The 21,720-nt window shown below is 36.1% G+C and overlaps 1 protein-coding gene and 1 long non-coding RNA gene across 2 annotated transcripts in view; one reads left to right on the top strand and one right to left on the bottom strand.

Moving 5' to 3' along the window:
- Positions 1-21,720, bottom strand: part of LOC132157163 (GDNF family receptor alpha-4-like) — a 119,350-nt gene that overhangs the window by 70,068 nt on the left and 27,562 nt on the right. The gene's annotated exons all lie outside the window — the stretch shown is intronic.
- On the top strand, positions 16,557-19,356 carry LOC132156580 (uncharacterized). Its single transcript, XR_009437470.1, has 3 exons — positions 16,557-16,599; positions 17,580-18,248; positions 19,040-19,356. It is a non-coding gene; the product is annotated as an uncharacterized LOC132156580 (long non-coding RNA).

Here is a 21,720-nt window from a genome sequence, read left to right as displayed (position 1 = left end):
ATATATATATATATATATAGATAGATAGATAGATAGATAGATAGATAGATAGATAGATATAGATGTACATGAGTGTAGATATGTAAATAAGACATAGCTGCTCTCATAAAACTTAAGGAATTGATGTTTGCCTAAAAAACTACCACTGGCTCTGCACCCATTTACCTAAATGTGTTATTTCAGACTTATGTGCCTCTAGAAGCTTGCGTTCTGCAAGTTAATGACGCTTGATTGTGCCATCCCAAAGAAGCACAGTCACTTTTAAATTAAATGTTCCTCCTGGTGGAATGACCTCCCAAACTCAATCCGAGCAGCTGAGTCCTTAGCCATCTTCAAGAATCGGCTTAAAACCCATCTCTTCCATCTTTATTTGACCCTCTAACTTTAACACTCACTATTCTAATTCTATTCTTAAAAAAAAAAAATCTAACTACCTTTCTAATATTTTTGTATTCTATTTTCTTTTCATTTATCATGCAATTGTATGTGTGTGTGTAAAGATCTCTAACACTAGCTTGCTCTATTCTTTTTTCTATTCTATTTGTTTTCTTTTTATTTATTATGTTATTTAAAATCCCATGTTACGTGTAATGTGTAAACCTAACTGAGACTTGTTATAGCACTTATATATCATTGCTCTTTTTGTTGTTTTTGATTGCTTCCACTGTCCTCATCTGTAAGTCGCTTTTGATAAAAGCGTCTGCTTAATGAATAAATGTAAATATATATATATATATATATATATATATATATATATATATATATATATATATATATATATATATACATACAAACACAAATACTATACAAGATATACAATATAATACATATACCTATCTATTATAACAATACACATGTATATATACATAGCTTTATAAAGCATTATATTTATTGTATTATTCCGTTATTTAACTAAACAATATTTACATACACATACACTATATTTATACAATATATACCTATCTATTATATTACAGTATAGATACACATCTTTATACAGCATATAACATATATATATATATATATATATATATATATATATATATATATATATATATATATATATATATATATATATATATATATATATATACACTATATTTATACAATGTATACCTATCTATTATACTACAGTACACATGTATATACTATATCTTTAGATTTTTGTGTGTTGTATTATGGAATTATAATATAATATGTATAAGGAAACACTGTCTTAGTTTTGTCTGTTCATCAGAGGTATGAATACAGAACAGAGTGTGAAATCCTGTTTGCTCCAACTGCTTCTACATCTTCCATCTCCCTTTTTAACTCCTCGTTTTCATGTAGAACCATGTCCACAGCTGCAGCTTCGGCAGAGGTGGAAAGTAACGAATTACATTTACTCGCTTTACTGTAATTGAGTAGCTTTTTTGTGTACTAATACTTTTTAAAGTAATTTTTTAAATCTGTAATTTTACTTTTACTTAAGTATATTTTGTTTGAAGTATTGTACTTCGCTACATTTTAAAACACATTAATTACTGAGTAAAAAAAAATAAAAATAAAAAAAATTAATCGCTCCCTGGAAACTACGGCATAATGGGCAGGAGGGCAAACTGGCGCTAAAATCACAAGAAAGATGCAGACGGACAAAACAGGCATTAGTGGTGCAGACATCGCTGAAAACGAAACCCCGTCATATTCTGAAGTTGAACTCGAAGGAAATGAAGTGAACCCATGGCCATATGTATGCTCTATTATGCAGTGTAAGCTGTACTTGCCTAGGAAGACCAAACTAGCAGCTTATAAAATCTCGACAAGACATCAACCGTTCGCAAGAATGTAGAGGTAAGCTAAATAATTGCATCGTTGCATTGGTGGTTAAAATGAAGGTTTGACATTTTAGCAAGAGGTTTTGCACAAATTAGCTAAAAAGACCGTGGTGAGGAGTGTGCTATTTTTGTTTTAATGATGTGCGCGCGCATTTATAGTGCGTTCTTTCACTGTGTGATTCAGTCTCCTAAAATGCATTTAGAATGATCACAAAATTGAAGATATAGGGGCAGAAAATTCACATATTTATATAATTTCATATATTAAATCAAAATCACACAAAGAATGCCATCGTTTCCTCCAAAAATCATCATGAATATATACATACATATATATAACAGTTCAGTAAACAAGTTAATTAAGAGACTTGCGTTTTAGACACCATATTGCCTTTTTAGCTCTATTTCTACAACAGAAAATAATTACAAACACAGCCACCAAAGCACAGTTTTGCGTCTCTGAGCAACGTGACAGTGTTTCGTTCCTGAATGAATCAACCGTTTAAATGATTCGGTTCAATCGCAATGACTCACTTATTAACAGTGACTTGCTGACACATACTGGCCATTTTAATTTCACATTTAAAGTATCTTTTGATTTTTTTTAATAATTAATTTCTTATCATTTCAAATGAGTATTCAACATTTTATGTCTTGTATATCAAAACATTATTCATGCATTTGTAACTGCAGGTTAAATGCATTCTTGTCCTGCACTAAACAGTGTAATACATCTAAATGCCACTTCCAATGAATCTTCTGCATTTCCTCTGCATTAAAAGATGAGTTTGTTGATACTGATTTGCCTGGTAACAGCCCAAATGTTTTATTATTCTAAATAACTGATTCCTTTAATTAAAAACAACTAGTTTGAGATTAATAGACCTATCCCAGGGGTGTCAAACTCAGTTCCTGGAGGGCCGTAGCCCTGCAGAGTTTAGTTCTAACCCTGCTCCAGCACACATATCATGTAGTTTTCAAATAAACCTAAATGATTAGATTAGCTGGATCAGGTGTGTTTAATTAGGGTTATATCTAAACTGTGCAGGACTGTGGCCCTCCAGGAACTGAGTTTGACACTCTTGGCCTGTCCCATTTTGACTCCCTCCCACTGTTAAAATGTAACTAAGTAATTTTTACTCTGAGTAAAGTTTAAATGAGCTACTTTTTACTTTTACTTGAGTAGATTTTTAGACTGGTACTTTTACTTGTACTTAAGTAAAATTTCATTAATGTAATGGTACTTTTACTTGAGTAGAATATTTTTGTACTCTTTCCACCTCTGAGCTTCGGGAACTGAACAGTAATCATGTCTAGTCCTCTCCACAACAAAGTCCATATCTTCTTGGTCTACGTCCGAGTCAGGATCAGGGGTCAGCGGTCTCTCTCGACGTTCCCAAACACGCCTGTTACCGGCTGCTCCTGGTAACGTTAATGGTTCCACTCAAACAGTGTAAGGAAAACACCTTTTGTTCAGACAAGCCCCTTCCATAAAGTCATCAGGTCTGATATGAACGTTACACAACTTTGTGTTTTTGTTGACTTGGAAGTCATCTCTCCTGATCTGAACGAGACACTTTTTTCTGAGATCCTCTTCCACTGGAAATGAATGGAAACTCACAATCGAGTTGTATCTTGCCGACACAAAGCTCAACGGCACACAACAATGTTCCAATCTAGGTCACATTAGCTTTTGGTATCGGAAAACATTTTTCTCCATGGTTAAGATGCCAAAAACTAGATATAAGAACAACTAGAAATGTTTGTCGCTGTTAAGTTTCGCGCCATACACAAGGTTATCGCATCGGTTAGCGTCAGATAAATACGGAACCGGAAACTGTTAGCCCAGTAGAGCGTGTAGTCGGAAACACGTCACAATTCCCGCTGCATAGAGCCTATTCAGAAAATGGTTCATTCTTTATATTTCTATAAATGAATGAATTTGACTTAGATTTTTCAGTAAAAGTATCACTTCATTCTTGCGCTGTTTGGATAACAGTCCAACAATTTATTTTCATTCTTATTCTGTTAAAAAGTTAATACAAAATGCTTTGCATTCACAAAGTTCATTAACACTATACAAGACAAAACATATAACATTCGTGAATGCAGTAACAAAAACACCAAAGACCACCAATGCAGCACACAGAGTGTGATTTTCATAAGATAAGGACTTGCTGACTAGTCCACTAGTAAAAATAAGTCTTTGTCCAAGCTCCAGAGTGTGCAGTTATACTACAGTATGTGAAATGATAAAGTAGGACAGATCGCCCACTTGTTTTTTTTTTCCTCTCAAGGGAAATTACAAACACATATATTCAGTAACTCCCCAAATGCACACACAGTAACCACCCGCTCTCTTGTCCCTCTCTCAGGCCTCTTGGAGATAGAAGAGCTTCAACATTCATATCCCTTGCGGTTCAATGTCGGAAAAGCCTCTTTCAAAAGCTTTTCCCGTACGTGAACTCGCAGCACACAGTGACACTGATGGGTCTCTCTCTGCATTACATTTAAACTTTAATAATATTTTAATCTTTAAAATGAACTCAGTGCAGAGCTGACCTCATATGAAAGTGGGTGACTGCAGCTGCCCGATGGTCCACAGTGCCGCTGAAATGAGAGTTTGTGGGGTGAACGTCAGAATGGGTGTCAGCGAAGAAGTGAAATGTGACCGTGAGCTGAATCAAATTTGCTTCTCGCAGCAGAAATGAGCTGAAGTGACTCCATCTTTATTTCGGCTGTCAGCACACTCACAGACCAGTCGGACCGTGAGAGTTATTTTAAAACTCTTACAAAGCATTCCAGTATGCAATTTCTTTGGGAAAAAATGATCACAACTTTAAAGGGATAGTTGACCCAAAAGTGCAGTTTACAGTACGTCATTATTATTTAACCTTATTTTTATTTGACCTCATAATGTATTCATATTGCGGCTGATAGTTGTTCATTAGTCCCTCGTCTTCCCTGAACAGTTAAACTGCCTGCTGTTCTTCAAAAAAATCCTTTAGGTTCCACAAATTCGTTGGTTTTTCAATAATTTTTGTGTATTTGAACCCTTTCCAACAATGACTGTATGATTTTGAGATGCATCTTTTCATACAGAGGACAACTAAAGAAATCATTCACAACTATTACAAAAGGTTCAAACGTTCATTGATGCTCCAGAATGTCATTCTTTTATCTTTGTTATTAAAAAATAAGAATAAAGATTTTTATTGGCCTAAATATCTCCCATTCTTTTTTATGATACCTTGAAAGGATTTGTCTTTATAATAGGGACATTAGTTTGGCTGTAATGCTGAGACAACTTGCAAAATATTAAAACCAACATGACAAAGAATTGTGATAAAATCGTGAATCATGATATTTCAAAAAAATAAAAATAAATATGTGATATGATGTTTTTTTCATATCACCTACCCCTATCTGTCACTTTAAAAAAAACAGCTGTGGATCATTCATATGGGAATCAAGCGTATGTAAACTTTTGAACGGAGTCATTTTTATAAATTCAACTATTATCTTCTCTTTTGGACTAAATGTAAACGTCTTTTGTGTGAAATATCTTATTTAAGTCAGTATAAGAAATAATATGCATTTTGAATGATCCCTTGAAGGGTTAGTTCACCCAATAATCAAAATTATGTAATTAATAACTCACCCTTATGTCGTTCCAAACCAGTGACACCTCCGTTTATCTTCAGAACAGTTTAAGATATTTTAGATTTAGTCCGAGAGCTCTCAGTCCCTCCATTGAAGCTGTGTGTACGGTATACTGTCCATGTCCAGAAAGGTAAGAAAAACATCATCAAAGTAGTCCATGTGACATCAGAGGGTCAGTTAGACTTTGCAGTTTTTTGAAGCATCGAAAATACATTTTGGTCCAAAAATAGCAAAAACTACGACTTTATTCATCATTGTCTTCTCTTCTGTGTTGTGAGAGAGAGTTCAAAACAAAGCAGTTTTGGATATCCGGTTCGCGAACGAATCATTTGATGTAACCGGATCATTTTGAACCAGTTCACCAAATCGAACTGAATTGTTTTAAACGGTTTGCGTCTCCAATACGCATTAACCCACAAATGACTTAAACTGTTAACTTTTTTTAATGTGGCTGACACTTCCTCTGAGTTCAAACAAACCAATATCCCGGAGTAATGCATGCACTCAAACAGTACACTGACTGAACTGCTGTGAAGAGAGAACTGAAAATGAACGCCGAGCCAGATAATGAACGAAACATGGACTCGTTCATGAGTCAAGAACCGTTTCTGTCAGACGCGTCCGATTCGAGAACCGAGGAGCTGATGATACTGTGCATGTGTGATTCAGTTTGAAGCAGACTGACACACAGCGCGTCTGAACCGAACTTTTTCTTATCTTTCTGGACACACAGTTTCAATGGAAGGACAGAGGGCTCTCGGACTAAACCTAAAATATCTTAAACTTTGTTCCGAAGATAAACGGAGGTCTCACGGGTTTGGAACGACATGAGTGTGAGTTATTAATGACATAATTTTAAATATTTGGGTGAACTAACCCTTTAACATTTTGGAGCTACTGCAATTTTTATGGAAATTTTGACCTCAACTGTTCACAACAATTCAGCTTTGCATCACAGGACTAATTTACATTTTTTCATTTATTACTATTGGATTACAAAAAGATTTTTTTACATTTAGATATTTCACTAGGGGTGCACGATATATATATCGGCCGATGATTAATGCGCATCTCGTCAGTAAAGCCGGTTCTCTAATCAGCGGTAAATTCCATCACGTGTGTGATTTCACATAGAGCAGCTGTTACTACACAGAGCCGTTGTTAACTGAGAAGCTGCGCAAATCCACGTTCATTATCAGCTTGGATTTGCGCAGCTTGTCAGTTAACAACGGCTCCATGTAGTAACAGCTGCTCTATGTTAAATCACGCATCTGATATATTTACTGACGAGATGCGCATTAATCATCAGCCGATATATATCGTGCACCCCTGAATTTCACAATATTTATGTTTTTACTGTACATAAGAGACTAATTAAAAGTCTTTCCAACTTCAGCGTTTCAATGGTAGTGTAGAATTGTATTAACTGTGTAATTAAATTATATTGATTTTAGTCTTAAATCTGCTTCTACTTGAAATCCTTAAAAAAAAAAATTTTTTAAATGCTAGGAATAACATGAGTGTGATTTCATTTTCATTTTCATCTCTTTAAGACTGCTCAGATTCCACTGTAACAGGGATAAAAGATTGACCAGCAATGTAATATTTCTGTTAGGCAAGACATCAACTGTAAATAATGAATTAAAGTATAAATCTTCCGGCAGGCTTTGTGTTTTCAGTTACGCTTCATCCAGGCTCAGAGGTCTGTTGTATGTATTGCAAAGACAGATGCTCTGAGGAAGACATCTCAATAATTTGAAGAGCATTAAGTAAACAGCGACAGTTATCATAATTTTCTGTGCACCTCAGGGGGTGCGGGGTAGGGGCGTATGAATGTGAGTGAGCTTTTACAACGACTAAGGAAATTCCATCGCCTCTGGAGTCTGCTCAAACAAACAAGCAGATGATGTCTTCCACAAGAACACTTTATCAAAAATACATATAGACTCTCCAGGGTGGTGTCTTGAAAAAATCTATAGAGTTTGAGATACTAACCGTACGGTCAATATGATACATACATACTTGTGCCTTTCTGACAGAACGTGATGTTTTTGCTTTAAGCTCAGATAGTCTTTGAAAAAGGAGGGTGAAGGAGGAGGAAAGATGAAGGGGAGAAATATTTTCAGATAGTTCTTTATGTGGCCCTTATCTTCTAGGAGGTAAGAGGCATGTAGATGGAGACAGATAAGAGAAGTAAAACTGTTTGATTTCATAAGCACGGTGGAAACTGTCAGGTCACTTCAGTACAGTGTCTTACGTTTGCAGACACAGAGCAAGAACTCTGATTACTCAAGAGCCTCATCAAAGAGAAGAAGGAGAAAATGAGGAGATTGTGCAGGAGGTAAGTCAAAAAGACCATTTGAAGGTTGATTTTGTAAAACAAAGTATTAAAATGCAAAGTATTCTTCTTAGTATAGCTGGGAGTGTATGCCAAAAGACTTTACTGCTCTTTTTACCTTCAGCTTTGATAACAAGTGCAAATATGTCTGCTAGCGCATTTGTGAGTGTTAATTAAACCTTTGGTGTCTTTCTTTATGGACCAGAGCATCATTAATGAGATAAGTACCTTGAGGTTGATCAATTACACAGAGCCCCATAGTGCTGCAAGGTGAATGAATGTGTAATGCTTTAAACATCACAAACAAAATCATGAATTGAAATTAAATTATTTGGCGATAAATCACAGCATGGACTAGCAAACAGAATGTACAAGGAGCATACCTTCATCCTTTGAAATAAAAGGGTTTGATGGGCCAGGAAAACATGTCCTTCCCCTGTTCGTAATGTACAGTATATTTATTGAATCATGGCTGCAAAACTGGTTCCCTGTCGATACTACACTCATACTGCGTCTGCTTAAGACAATTAAAAAAGCAGTGTTAGGTTCAACTAATTGCTTTTAATGTAAAATTCAATTGTAATACTTTTTATGCAATTACATGTAATTAACTATATATTTTGTTTTACATACATTTATTAGAGAGTCATAATGGTTTAGAAAGATATTAATGTAGTTGCTACAATATAAATGCTATAATTTCTAAGCACCAGACTGTACAGTATATATCTACTGAGAGTATCCTTCTGAAGTATTTCAGCCTATTGCTATAACCTATAAGCTGTGAAGTTTTTGACAAGTCGGTGATGATTTCAGTCTGACCTGAACAGTTTGTATGGCACTGATTGTTTTATGAACCTGTCTTGTAATGCAGGTCTGCAAAGAGGGATTTATTGATGGACAGAGCCACACAGAGCCAGCAAATTTACAGCAACCTGTAAGCATTTGTTAGTCATGTCAAATTCAAAGTGGTTTCTTTATGTAATACCTTTAAATGTGCCATAGAGTACAAAAACTAACATTTCAGAGCGAGCAAGTAGAAAATGGTCATTTAGAATGAGATTGTGTGTCTTTTTGAATGCAAAACAAATGATACAGAGTATAATGCAAGGTTAATGCAAGGACAGACTTTAAAATAAACATCCAATGTGTACATGAGTGAAAAACAGCTCCATTTTTTTTTAAATTCTAAATATGGCTGAAGTGCTTTAAAAAAAGAAGAAGAAAAAAAAAACTATTTGAAAAAATATTATTTTAAGGTACTTAACTATGAAATGTTGCCATACGGAAGCAGCATACAATAGTGGATCTAACTTAGAATAAGTGTAAGTTACTAATAATAATTAAGATTTTTCAATTGCTGCTTCTATAAGCTTTAGCACAGTATTTATAATTGACACCTTATACATACCTTCCAACAACTTGTGCTTTTATTTATTACAATCTTTTTTGCGGAATAATGATTTATAATTTTTTTATTTCATAAAATTTTTCATGCTAATTTTTAAATTGCACATTTATACAGTTAAAACAAATATAGTACTGTATATCATGTATCATAACTTTGTTACTGATGTTTTAGTTTTCTTTCGGCAACTACCAACAAGAGATGGCAGTCTGTCAGAAATCTCGCCACAGAACAAAACAGCATGTGATGTGACTTATCCAAAGCACATCATTGGCTAAACTTAGGTCTTCTCTTTCCAAAAAAAAAAAAAACGGAATGTTCTCTTAAAGAGACAGTAGCAAGGAAATGAACAAGAAAAGTATGTTGACATATGGCCACACCATGCGGTAGTGTGTTAAGGTCATGTTTTAGTCCCATGAGTATCCCTAGATGCCTTTCACAGGCCAGGCAGAAATGGAATGAGGCACGAAAAAGGGACATTGGACTGAATTTGATTTAGTAACTGTTAGCCTGATGGAATGTCTCAAGCTCAAACCAACATCTACTGTATGTCCCATCTATCCACGTCCTCTCCTCTGACAGCCAGTTGATATCATCAGCCACATTTATATACTGTAAATCCTGTCCAACATGGCTTAAATGAATGTTTGTTTGTTTTTCGCAGTTCATCTCTTATGCCAATACCTATAATGACTGTCTTTATTTGGCTACAGCCGCTACTGGTTGTCTACCTTTACCAAGGACAAACAATATTACACCACACAGATGGAATAAGCCATTACTTTGCAATTCAATTTGCGTTTAATTGCATAAGTAGGATGTGTGAGTGTGTGTTTTAAGCCCATGTCTCCAGGGAACGTCTACCTGAACGAGCTCAGCGTGTTGTCGAGGTGGAATTAAAAAGCCTTTCTGTCACCCAGCCAGTACTCTACCAGGAGCTGCTTAATTATTGTGTTTGTGTCTGTCTCTGCCCTTCCATGCTTGGCTTCAAACGTGTGTGTATGAAATTGTTGAAGGCTTTGGTGTGTAATCCATTTAACAGCTGCTTAATGGTATCTCACTCGTCCCGTCTTCTTCCTGCCAATTTCACCTCTATTTCTCAGAGATACATATATGAAATTACCCTGGTACCCCAATAAATTCATTTCTGATTTAATTAAGCTCCCTAAAGTGTGGTCCAATGCCCTAGTCTTCATTAAGCGCTATTGAGTTTGATGCATTTTAAACTAATGTCTTACAACAGCATCCAATTACATTCACAGTCAATGAATCAAGCGAAAACCGGACCAATTTAACCCCACACCACAACTACACTATAGTTCCCGATGTGTTTAATGGCATGGTTTTTGGAGGAAGCCCGACCTTGTTTGTATCATTTGTTGTCAAGTGATCAAACCCTTGACAAGCCATAAGGAATAATAAAAAGAAGATAAAAAGAACAAAAGGTAAATAAACGGAGAGAGATGGGAAGAATGAAGCCTACGGCTTTATTGTGCTCTACTTTGATGATGCTGACAGATGCAATAAAACACTCATATTAAGGGAGTAGATCAAAGCGGGCTCACAATGGCTTTAAGAGGCTCAATAAAATAAAACCACATTTTGTACCTCTAAATGAAGACTGATTGCAAGGTGTGGGAAACTCCGCTTTAAGCGGGATCGGTGAAAAAGGATATTTAATTTGCTACATGACTTGATGAAAAGCCAGAAAAGTATGGTGGCATGTTGGTTAGACATGAGAAACAGTGCTGGAGTTGACAGAATCAAATAAGGTTCAGAGGGTGTCATTATTTATCCAAGGTCCCCTTTGCAGATTTCTGAGTGTTGGCTAAAATGTCTGTGTTCAGATTTACCTTCCGCACCACTAACGGCAAACACAAACATAGTCCTGTCATGAACATCTTATCCCTTAAAATGTTTTGAACATTGTACTATGATGTTTAAGTACTTTATTGTATCATTAAAAAGGTTATTTCACTCAAAAGTAAAAAATTATTTACTTACCCTCAAGCTGTTCCAAAGCTTTCCTCTGCTAAACACAGAAGAAGATATTTTGAAGAATGTGGTTAACCAGGCATTCAATGCCTAACGTCAATACAAATTGTAACAGAAAATGAATTAAATTCATTTTAAGTTCCATCATCATGGTACCACAACAGAATACATCTGTAAAGGCAACCTCACACAGATATGGGGAGTAATGGATGTTTCGGTAGACTTCACCAGATCTTGACAGTCATATCTGAGGGCTATGTTGAGGGTGGGGACTGTCATAACCAGACTTAAGCAGCCATATCCAGACAATTATGATCATAAGTGATACTGTTAGCCCAATTCTTCATCCATTAAGGACAAAGCAAAAGCCTATCAAGATAAAAAAAAGACAGACCTTTTAATTACACATCTGCGAAACAACCTGTTAAGTTAAATCAACAAATAACCATTTAAATACATAAGGCAGACAGACAGTGGCCATCTGTTTCGACAGGGAGAGTGGTAATGAAGGCACGATGGTGCTGCAGGACTGCCTTAATGAAGCTGTATAATAGCAGATTTTGAGCTCATAAGTTTTTATTAAGCAGTTAGTGCCACTGCATGATGATGAACATATTCCCAGTGTAAACCGCAGGTTTGGAACTTCTTGTTTTACAGATATGCAATAATTCACATTTTTAGAACTGTTCAATTTTCTTTTCCTTTTTTGCCTCTATTTTGCCAAGTGTTCTAAGTTCACATTGACTCAAGGGAGTTCTTTTCTTTGATTTTCCCCCTTGCTTCTCTGACATGCAAACAGCATAAGGGGCTTGAGGCACAGAGGCAGCCACCGGGCCCCCCTCAAGAAATATCTCAATGGCAGTACAGAGAGAGACAGTGCAGTATGGAACACTATAAACAAAGTCACACAGTATATTGACGTGCAGTGTTGGGTGAATTACTTACAAATTGCAGTCTGTTACCAGTTACAAATTGCATGACAAAAATTATAGTAGTAATAAAATATATTGTATTACAAATCTTTGTAATTCTGACTACTTCTTGATTATTTCTGACATAACTAGTTTGTCACAGATTTATGTAGTTTTTGTACCCATTTAAAAAAATAAAAAAATAAAAACAGAAAAAAATATATAAAATATAAATTTAAAATATTTCTATCTGAATATATTTTAAATGTAATGTATTCCTGTGATCAAAGCTGAATTTTCAGCATCATTCCTCCAGTCTTCACATCCTTCAGAAATCATTTTTGATATGCTATATATGAGTATATTTTTTCAGCATTCTTTGATGAATAGAAGGATCCACAGATCAGCATTTATGTGAAATAAATAGTTTTTGCAACATTATACACTATATCATTCAAAAGCTTAATTTATATATATATATATATATATATATATATATTTTTTTTTTTTTTTTTTTTTTTTTTTAGATTTGTTAAATAAATGATAGAAATGAGTACTTTTATTTAGCAAGGATTCTATAAATTGATCAAAAGTGATGATAAAGACATCATTTTACAAAAGATTTCTATTGCAGATCAATGCTGCTCTTCTGAACTGTCTATTCAAAGAAACCTGAAAAAAATCTACTCAGCTGTTTTCAACATTTTCATAATAAGAGTTTTTTTTTTTTTTCGTTTTTTTTTTTTTTACAGCAAATCAGTATATCAGAATTATTTCTGTAAGATTGTGTGACTGGAGTAACGATGCAAAAAAAAAAACAGCTTTGAAATCTCAATAAATTACATTTTGAAATATATTCAAATAGAAAACAGCTATTTTGAATAGGCTAGTAAAAATATTTCAAAATTTCACTGATTTGCAGTACTTTGGATGAAATAAATGCAGGCTTGGTGAACAGAAGAGACTTCTTTAAAAACATTAACAAGCTTACTGTTCAAAAACTTTTGACTGGTAGTGGATACTATAGGCAACTTTAATTTTTCTCTAATTTCTAGCTTTTAATTGGTTCAGAAATCTATAACTGCTGGACAATAGCAAATAATAATGATTTGTTTATATACTACAAACACTTTTTATCACATAAGGCAGAATAGTTTCTATACTGTAATAAATGCTATGTCAATTAGCACTGTATTGTTCATATACTTTATCACCTGCTGGAGATTTTTTTGGACTTGAAAAAACCAAAACCATACAGCGATAGCTGGACGCTGTTGTCCATAGGCCTATTAGAAGTTTCCTGTAATGACTTTCTGCGCGAGAGCGCCCTCCGGCTTCGAGTATGAATGAAACACACACACACACACACAAACACACACACACAGGAGAGTTTAGTGCTCCGTGGTGTTCATTTCGCCTTCTCGGCCCGATAAAAACATCAGGTCATTCACAGACTATCCTGTCTCTTTGAGTTTAAATCTATATTTATTCACACCAGCTCTTGAAAACCTCAAACACACTTGCACGAAAAAGTGCGGGGGATGAATTTCCGTGATGATAAAAGTGGGGGGGGACACGTCCCCCACATCCCCCTGGTTCTACGCCCCTGGTTGAACCACTAAGGTCACATGGACTGTTTTAATGGTGTCCTTGCTATGATATCCTTGATCGTGGTAGTACCCTTGCTGTCTATGGAGGGTCAGAGAGCGCTCAGATTTCATCAAAAATATATACATTTGTGTTCCAAAGATGAATGGAGGTCTTATGGGTTTGGAACGACATGAGGGTGAGTAATTAATGATAGAATTTTCATTTTGGGGTGAACTATTCCTTTAACACACAATATTTTCTATTTAGAAGTACTTTTGGAATCTGATTACGTAATTCAGATGACATGTAATTAGTTATTATTACCCAGCACAGCTGACGTCATGGAAATGTCAGAATGCAAATGCCGTTTCTATGCTGTTTCATATAATTAAAACAGGTCATGTATAAGTCGATGACTATGTGTCTGTTGCAGTTTAATCAGGTGTAAAAATCTGCCCCTGTACACACACACACACGCATGCACAAACAAGGGAAACGCAGGTTAATTAGGGTAGAACTTGTATCAAATGACTTCAGTTCATGTCTTGCATGCTGATCATCTGCATTCTTATCATCATGAGCGAGTGTGAAGCCATGGCAGTAACCCACAGTCTATGTGTCTGACTTCATTATCTGATGAAAACCAATTTATGAAGCTCTAGTGTTTGTCTTGGATAAACATTTCATGGCTCATTGAGAATTAAGACAGATCTACAGTTTTCTGAAGAGCGTGTGCTCAGTGTAGACAGTATATTTCACAGATTATTTGAGAGAGCTTTCCTGGAGAGGGAGAGCTGTCATTAACAGCTACTGATTATAGCCAGAATAGTTCTAATGAATTTACTTACTTGTTCAACATCACTGTATTTTGGGGCAGGTATGTACGTGTATGTGTATATATGCATTTTAGTAATTTAGAAACACAGGCTTACAGCTCAGAACGAGTCTGTATGTGTTTGTCTCACAACTGTGTAAAATTTAGGTTTAGACATTGTGCCATTTTGTACAATTTTAGTGAGTTCAGAGGAAGTACATGAAAGCAGTGTCAGCTCTCTCTATCTGCTCAGTCATGATATTTCTAGTTTTTTAACATCAAAAAGCTTGAAAAGCTTGTGTGGATGTTATATAGATGATACTAGTTCTGTCATTCAACATGACTGCAAATCACATTTTACTTTCTTACCTCAAATCCTTTTAAAAAAAGACTTAACCTGTCGTCCAGTTATCACTGTTCACTTTTTATTATATGGTTGCTGCTTTGATTACTCCTTTTGTTTTGCATTTTGTCCCACATAGCAAATGTCTTCTGGCCCAAATCTGGGCCACACAATGACTTTTCCCCTCGGCCCAAGTACAGCAAAGAATGACGGCCCGGAAGTGGCCCAGAACTGGATTAAAGACTTGGGCCACACATAGGCCATAACCGGCCCGAATCTCAGCCAGTTAATCAGCCTTAGCTGGCCCTGATCTGGGCCAAAACTGGTTTTATTATTGGTGCCAATTCTCAGCCTTAAGTAAACCAGAATCCCCAAATCTGAGCCACACCTGAGCCTTATATAGCCCTTATATACCCCATGTTTTAAACTTTAGTTAGTGTGTAATGTTGTTGTTAGAGTATAAATAATATCTGTAAAATTCTAAAGCTCAAAGTTAAATGCCAAGCAAGAAATTTTATTTAACAGAATTCACCTACAAAAAACGACCCGTTTGGGCTACATCCCTCTAGTTCCTGCAGTAATGACATCACTAAAACAGTTTTTTGACTAACCTCTGCCCACAGGAATACACAAAAAAGGGGGCGTGGTCTTGTTGCGCTCCGACAGAGAAGAGGAAGAGTTGCGTTTGTGTTTGTCACCATGTCGTCGAAACGCTGTTATTTTCTTCTCTGAGTCCAATCAACTTTGTTTGGCCTTCCCAGGGACGCTGTGATCAATGGCGTTGTTTATGGACCACAACCGGTAAGTGTATTTTATTATTTAAGTTGGTGCGTTTAACAGTTTCTATAACTTATTACACAAAGGGCAATGCTGTTTAGCTTTGTTAACAAGATGTTAGGGCTGTGCAAAAAAATCGAATGCGATTTTCATGCGCATCTCGTCAGTAAAAACGCTCCTGTGATTATAAGTACATCTCCAGCACGTGCGTTCAGATCAGGATTGCCAGGTTTTCAAAACAAATCCTGCCCACTTGCTTCTCAAAACTATTCCAAAACTAGCCCAATTGCGTTTCCTGGAGGGAAGCGTGCGCTAAGCTGGTGTCGAATCACAACACAGGAACCGCTGGCCCAATCAGAACTTGTTACGTATTTCTGAAGGAGGGACTTCATAGAACAAGGAAGTCATCAGCCCGTTTTTATGACAGTGAAAACAGCGGTACAGATACAGATAGGTGAATTGTGTGAATAATTCTGTGTTTTTTTACAAGCGAAACATGAACATGTTATATTGCACACTGTAAACACAATCAAAGCTTCAAAAAAGCATGAAAAACGAGACCTTTAAACTGAATAGAAAATCAGACTAAAAACCCACACATCATGTAACCACACATCATGTAAAAAACGTATTGCATTGGTTTTTCTATTTATTTTTTATAAAGAACAAATCAACCAATAAAGAGTGAGTGTATAAAGTATACAGTCTATAAGAGAAATGTAACAAATAGACACATGTAACTTAATAATAATAATTTATTACAGATGTGACAAAGAGCAGTACCACAGTAGACAAATCCACTCTGGCACTCTAGAGTGAGAATCATGCCAAAACCTCACACACACACAAAACGTGTTTTACTCACACCCAACGATTCACAAACAAACTCAGTGTGGTTTGCAACGCTAGCGTGAGGGACGTTTTGGACACGATGAGCGGCCAACAGGTGAGTTTGCAGTCATTGCTGGTGAAAAATCAGCCTGAAGGGGTTGTTATTCGCTATAACAACCGCCTCGCTATACATGATCCCACTTATTACATTGCTACCTACAAAATAAATAAATAATTTGACACAAAATATTGATTTAAAAATGAGTTTATTGATTTTAAAAACGATTGTATTGCTTCCACTAAAGGAAATAGTCCGTTCCGCGTCCATAGCAACGGTCTGTTTTTCATGGCAAGGGTGTGTTTGGACCTCCAAATCAACCCTGGTCTTCTCCTGCTAGTGACTCATAGAATATAGAGGCTTAATTCCATGTCAAATCAGTCAGAATCCAGGAAAGTGGTTGCAGCAACATCTCAGATGAAGAGTTTTTCTATATTATGTTTGGGTCCCAAAACTAAGGCCTGTAAAAATTGAGATTGTCATTTTTATAGCATCAAAAACACTATCAGAGAACCATGTTTGGGCATTAATATCTTTAAATATCTTAGCCTCACCAAACTTTCCAGGATGGAAGACAAACATGTTCTTAGTATAACTGAACCAAAGTTTGTACTGCATGCCTATTGAGATTCTACAAGGCCCTAGATTTGGGTAAATGGCTAAACCCCTGATACTGAGGGTATTATAAACTCATTTTCTGCATCCGTATGATATCAATCATTACATTTTCTTTAACCCTCTCAAGGCAGGCGTTGCTGATTTGCAACAGTTATAAAAACCTTATTACTCCAGATACATATTTTATGTATCTGGAGTACTAAAAACTTTACTAAAGTTACTAAAACTTAATTTGAGCCTGAGAGGGTTAAGCGCAATCTTGTATTAATCTTGTGTCAATATTTGAAGTCTCTATCACTAATGGTCATGAAGATATTAAGAATAAAGCAAAGTGTAGTTTTTGGACATTTTACTGGTCCTGTTCAGTTACACCAGTATTTTTGACCTCATACATTTTTCCTCTTTTCCCCTCTCTCTAGGAACTGCTTGCACAAACAATGTTAGAGAGAATCCACACACGGCTCCAGCATATTGTCAGTCAGCAACACTTGACCTGGATTACCTTGAATTTGTGTGTTTTCAGGAGGCTGTTCTTTTTAGTGCTGCCTCTAACCAGGTTCTCATCCCAAAAGGCATTTTAGATGCACTCACAGAGCTGCACAAGTTGGTTAAGAAAGAGAAAACCAGGTCCCCATAGTAAAAAAAAAAAGAGAAAGATGTTGTATTTTTTTTGGTTGTTCCAACCCCACAGATGTTTTAAGATTGTATTCACACTACAATAAAAAATAATACAATCTACATGTGTTTGGTTTGAACATTCATTACGGCATTAAGAGAGCTGAAAGTCTTAAAGTCCGCTGCTAGCACTGCTTGAGGAAAGCTATGCTTCCTGCTGCCGCTGGCAGTCCTAACACGGGGCATGTCTGCTGGTCTGATTTGATTAAACAGAGAAAAATCAAACATTAGACCACCTCACTGATTCAGAAATATTTATTTGTGTAACTGTAACATCTTACAAACCAGTTATTAGCAGGGGTACTGTTCTGTAAATAAGTGTTCTTTTTGTATTTGTGCTACAATTGCATTGAATCAGGTCCTTTGCTGAGTACGTTTTACTGTAAGCCTAGTAAGTGATGGACATACTGTCAGTGTTGTGCCTGAACGCGTTCATTGAACGATAGTTCATGAACTCGTTCATATTTTGGGCGAACGTAAACTGAACGTGCTGTATTAATGCCTGATGAACGTTCCTGTGAACTCGTTCATTTTGGTGTCTGTGAACGGCACGCTCTCTCAGGTTAACTTCGTTCATTAGGGTGCCAGATTTCTATAGAGCCTTCCAGGCGAAAACCCGGCTAAAACACACCGTAAACGGATCTTAATATGTAGCGGAAAAACACCCAATATGGCAACACCAGCCACCAGTGTCGCACCGCCGTCCGCCGCCTGCGTGTCGCGTCATCAAAAAAAAAACAGCAAACGACAGCAGCATGTAGCAAGAAGGCGTATAATCATTTAAAATAATTTTATGATGTTTATGACAAGGTCGGTGAGAATGGGAGACAAAGCATTAAAGCAACAATGGGGAAATGCTGTCCCCTCAATGCTAATGTAAACCCTGGTTGGATAAGGATTCAATATTGGATATGAAGATGAAATCTGACGCATAGCTTCATTGTTAAAACTGATAAAAAAAATTGCTGTCTGTGATTCTATATGGGCTGTGGCAATAATTTTGAAAAATAATAGCTCGCAGCAACGTATGGAAAAAAAGAACTATGAACTAGTTCATTTTTGGAACTGTGAACTTTAGTTCAAAATTTTGTAGTTTGAACTATGAACTGAACTAGTTCATTTTAAAATTTGTGAATTGAACTTTGAACTAGTTCATGTAGAAAGTGAACTTTCCCAACACTGCATACTGTACAGTAAGTACTAGGTACATGTCTGAGCCATGTGATTGGGAGTGTCCCAGGGGATTTATTGCTGCCCTTAGTGCTGCCATTTGTTCTCAGGAACAGTGACACATCAGGCAGGCCACTGTCCTCCCAGTCCAAATGTAGTAGGTACAATCCCTGAAAAGACATGTAAAGTGTTTATGTAGGGAAGTGGTTCTCAAACATTTTTACATCAAGGACCCAGACCACATTTGATAACATTTTGTAACAGACTCCAGAAATACACAATATTAATTCTGAGACTGAATAACATTACTTTCTTTGTCAATGTATGTTCAAATTAATGTCAATGGGATGCATTTTTGGTGAAATTTATAAAGACATTTGTGGAAAAGTAGTCTATTTCTAGAAAAAGTCAGAATTAAAAAGTTGTGTGTGTGTGTATTTATATACCCCCCCCCCCCCCCCCCCTTGAACCTCCCTCAAGGACCACTGCCAAACCCATTGCCAAGTTTATTCTTAAAACTGATTGAATATACTTTGATTCAAATAAAATTTTCGCACATACTTCATGCGTATAGTTCTTTTTAGCAAGAGTTAAACAAGCAGGTTATGTCCCAATTTTCAGCTTTAAAAAAATGCAGCACCCATGTATAGTGACAGCCTGCTGCTGTGATATGGATGCAGAAAATGAGTTTATAATACCCTCAGTATCAGGGGTTTAGCCATTTACCCAAATCTAGGGCCTTGTAGAATCTCAATAGGCATGCAGTACAAACTTTGGTTCAGTTATACTAAGAACATGTTTGTCTTCCATCCTGGAAAGTTTGGTGAGGCTATGAATAACACTTTAAGATATTAATGCCCAAACATGGTTCTCTGATAGTGTTTTTGATGCTATAAAAATGACAATCTCAAGGACTGACAAAAATATGAATATTTTTACAGGCCTTGGTTTTGGGACCCAAATATAATATAGAAAAACTCTTCATCTGAGATGTTGCTGCAACCACTTTCCTGGATTCTGACTGATTTGACATGGAATTAAGCCTCTATATTCTATGAGACACTAACAGGAGAAGACCAGGGTTGATTTGGAGGTCCAAACACACCCTTGCCATGAAAAACAGACCGTTGCTATGGACGCGGAACGGACTATTTTTTTTAGTGGAAGTAATAGAATCATTTTTATAATCAATAAACTCATTTTTAAATCAATATTTTGTGCAATGTAATAAGCGGGATCATGTATAGCGAGGCGGTTGTTATAGCGAATAACAACCCCTTCAGGCTGATTTCTTCACCAGCAATGACTGCAAACTCACCTGCTGGCCGCTCATCATGTCCAAAACGTCCCTCACGCTAGCGTTTCTTCTTCTCTTCTGTTTCCATGTCGGTGGCGTCGCCAAGCAAGTCACTAACATCGCCACCTGCTGTTGTGGAGTGCGAATTACATGACAGTTTACTAGCATGTGTGTGGATCTGAAGGCATTTGCGTGTGGATCAGCAAGGCGAAAATTTGTGCCAAAAGTCACGTGACAGTTTTTCGTACTTGTAGAATTTTGTTTTGAACTTGAAGGATTTTGTTTTGTACTTGAAGGTTTTTTTTTTTTTTTAATTGAAGGATTTTTTTTGTACTTGAAAGATTTTAGTTTGTACTTGGAGGATATTTTTGTCATTGAAGAAATACGTTTCTTTGTATATGTAAAACGTACTGTGTTTGATAGGAACATTTTTTATTTGCAGAACAAAATGCATTAGTTTGTGAGTGGTGTTTTGTATTTGCAAACCACACTGAGTTTGTTTGTGAATCGTTGGGTGTGAGTGAAACACGTTTTGTGTGTGTGTGAGGTTTTGGCATGATTCTCACTCCATAGAATATAATAGTAGTGCGAGGAGCAGGGCATAATTTAAATTGTTAAACGCTGAGAATACTATCCCGATCCACTCCCTCAAGGTGTGTGCTTCTCATTCAAAACACGCATCTCCGGAAACATGGCATGTCGCAACCTCTGCCGAAACTGACGAGAGCCAATGAGCGTTTGATATCGCTGCCGTAAAACTTGTTGTAAAACTTCTTAATGGCACATTTTTAAATAGTTACTATAGCTACAGAGGAAGGAGATACATATCGCCAATGAATGTGGTTTAAATATGGATATGTTCCTCAAACCATCACATGGATACAGGATTTAAATAAAAATAAAATTATTTCATGATCATTTTATTTAATGCTTGTGCATGACCGCATACTATTAAAAATGATGTGCCCCCACTCTCTATTATAAATCAGTGTGTGTCCCATAGTAAACAAAATAAATATTACACGATAATGGTTTAATACTCTCTCTCTTTCTTTTCATGTAAGGATTCTAAGATTATTTGTACCAAGAATAATAATATAAAATTTTATAAAATTATAATTAAGTGCAGTTTAATGCACTTGACTGATTTGCTTACTTTTTAAATGATAATGTTTCATTCTATTTTGACTTGCCATTTCAAAGACTACATTTTAACAATACTACACTGTACATTAAAATGTATGTGATCATTTAACCATTATCATGCAATATTGTATTTATCTTGTTTATCATGGGTCACATAATATGCTGCCAGATCTTAGCCTGATTTGGGCCACATATCACCTGACTGATCTGGGCCACACTCCTCCCACCAACAATCGGCCCTCATGTTGTTTGCCGGATCTAGGGCTGTGCAA

This window comes from Carassius carassius, chromosome 14, assembly GCF_963082965.1.
Source record: "Carassius carassius chromosome 14, fCarCar2.1, whole genome shotgun sequence".
NCBI classification, from domain to species: domain Eukaryota; kingdom Metazoa; phylum Chordata; class Actinopteri; order Cypriniformes; family Cyprinidae; genus Carassius; species Carassius carassius.
This window is presented reverse-complemented; position numbering and strand designations above follow the sequence as displayed.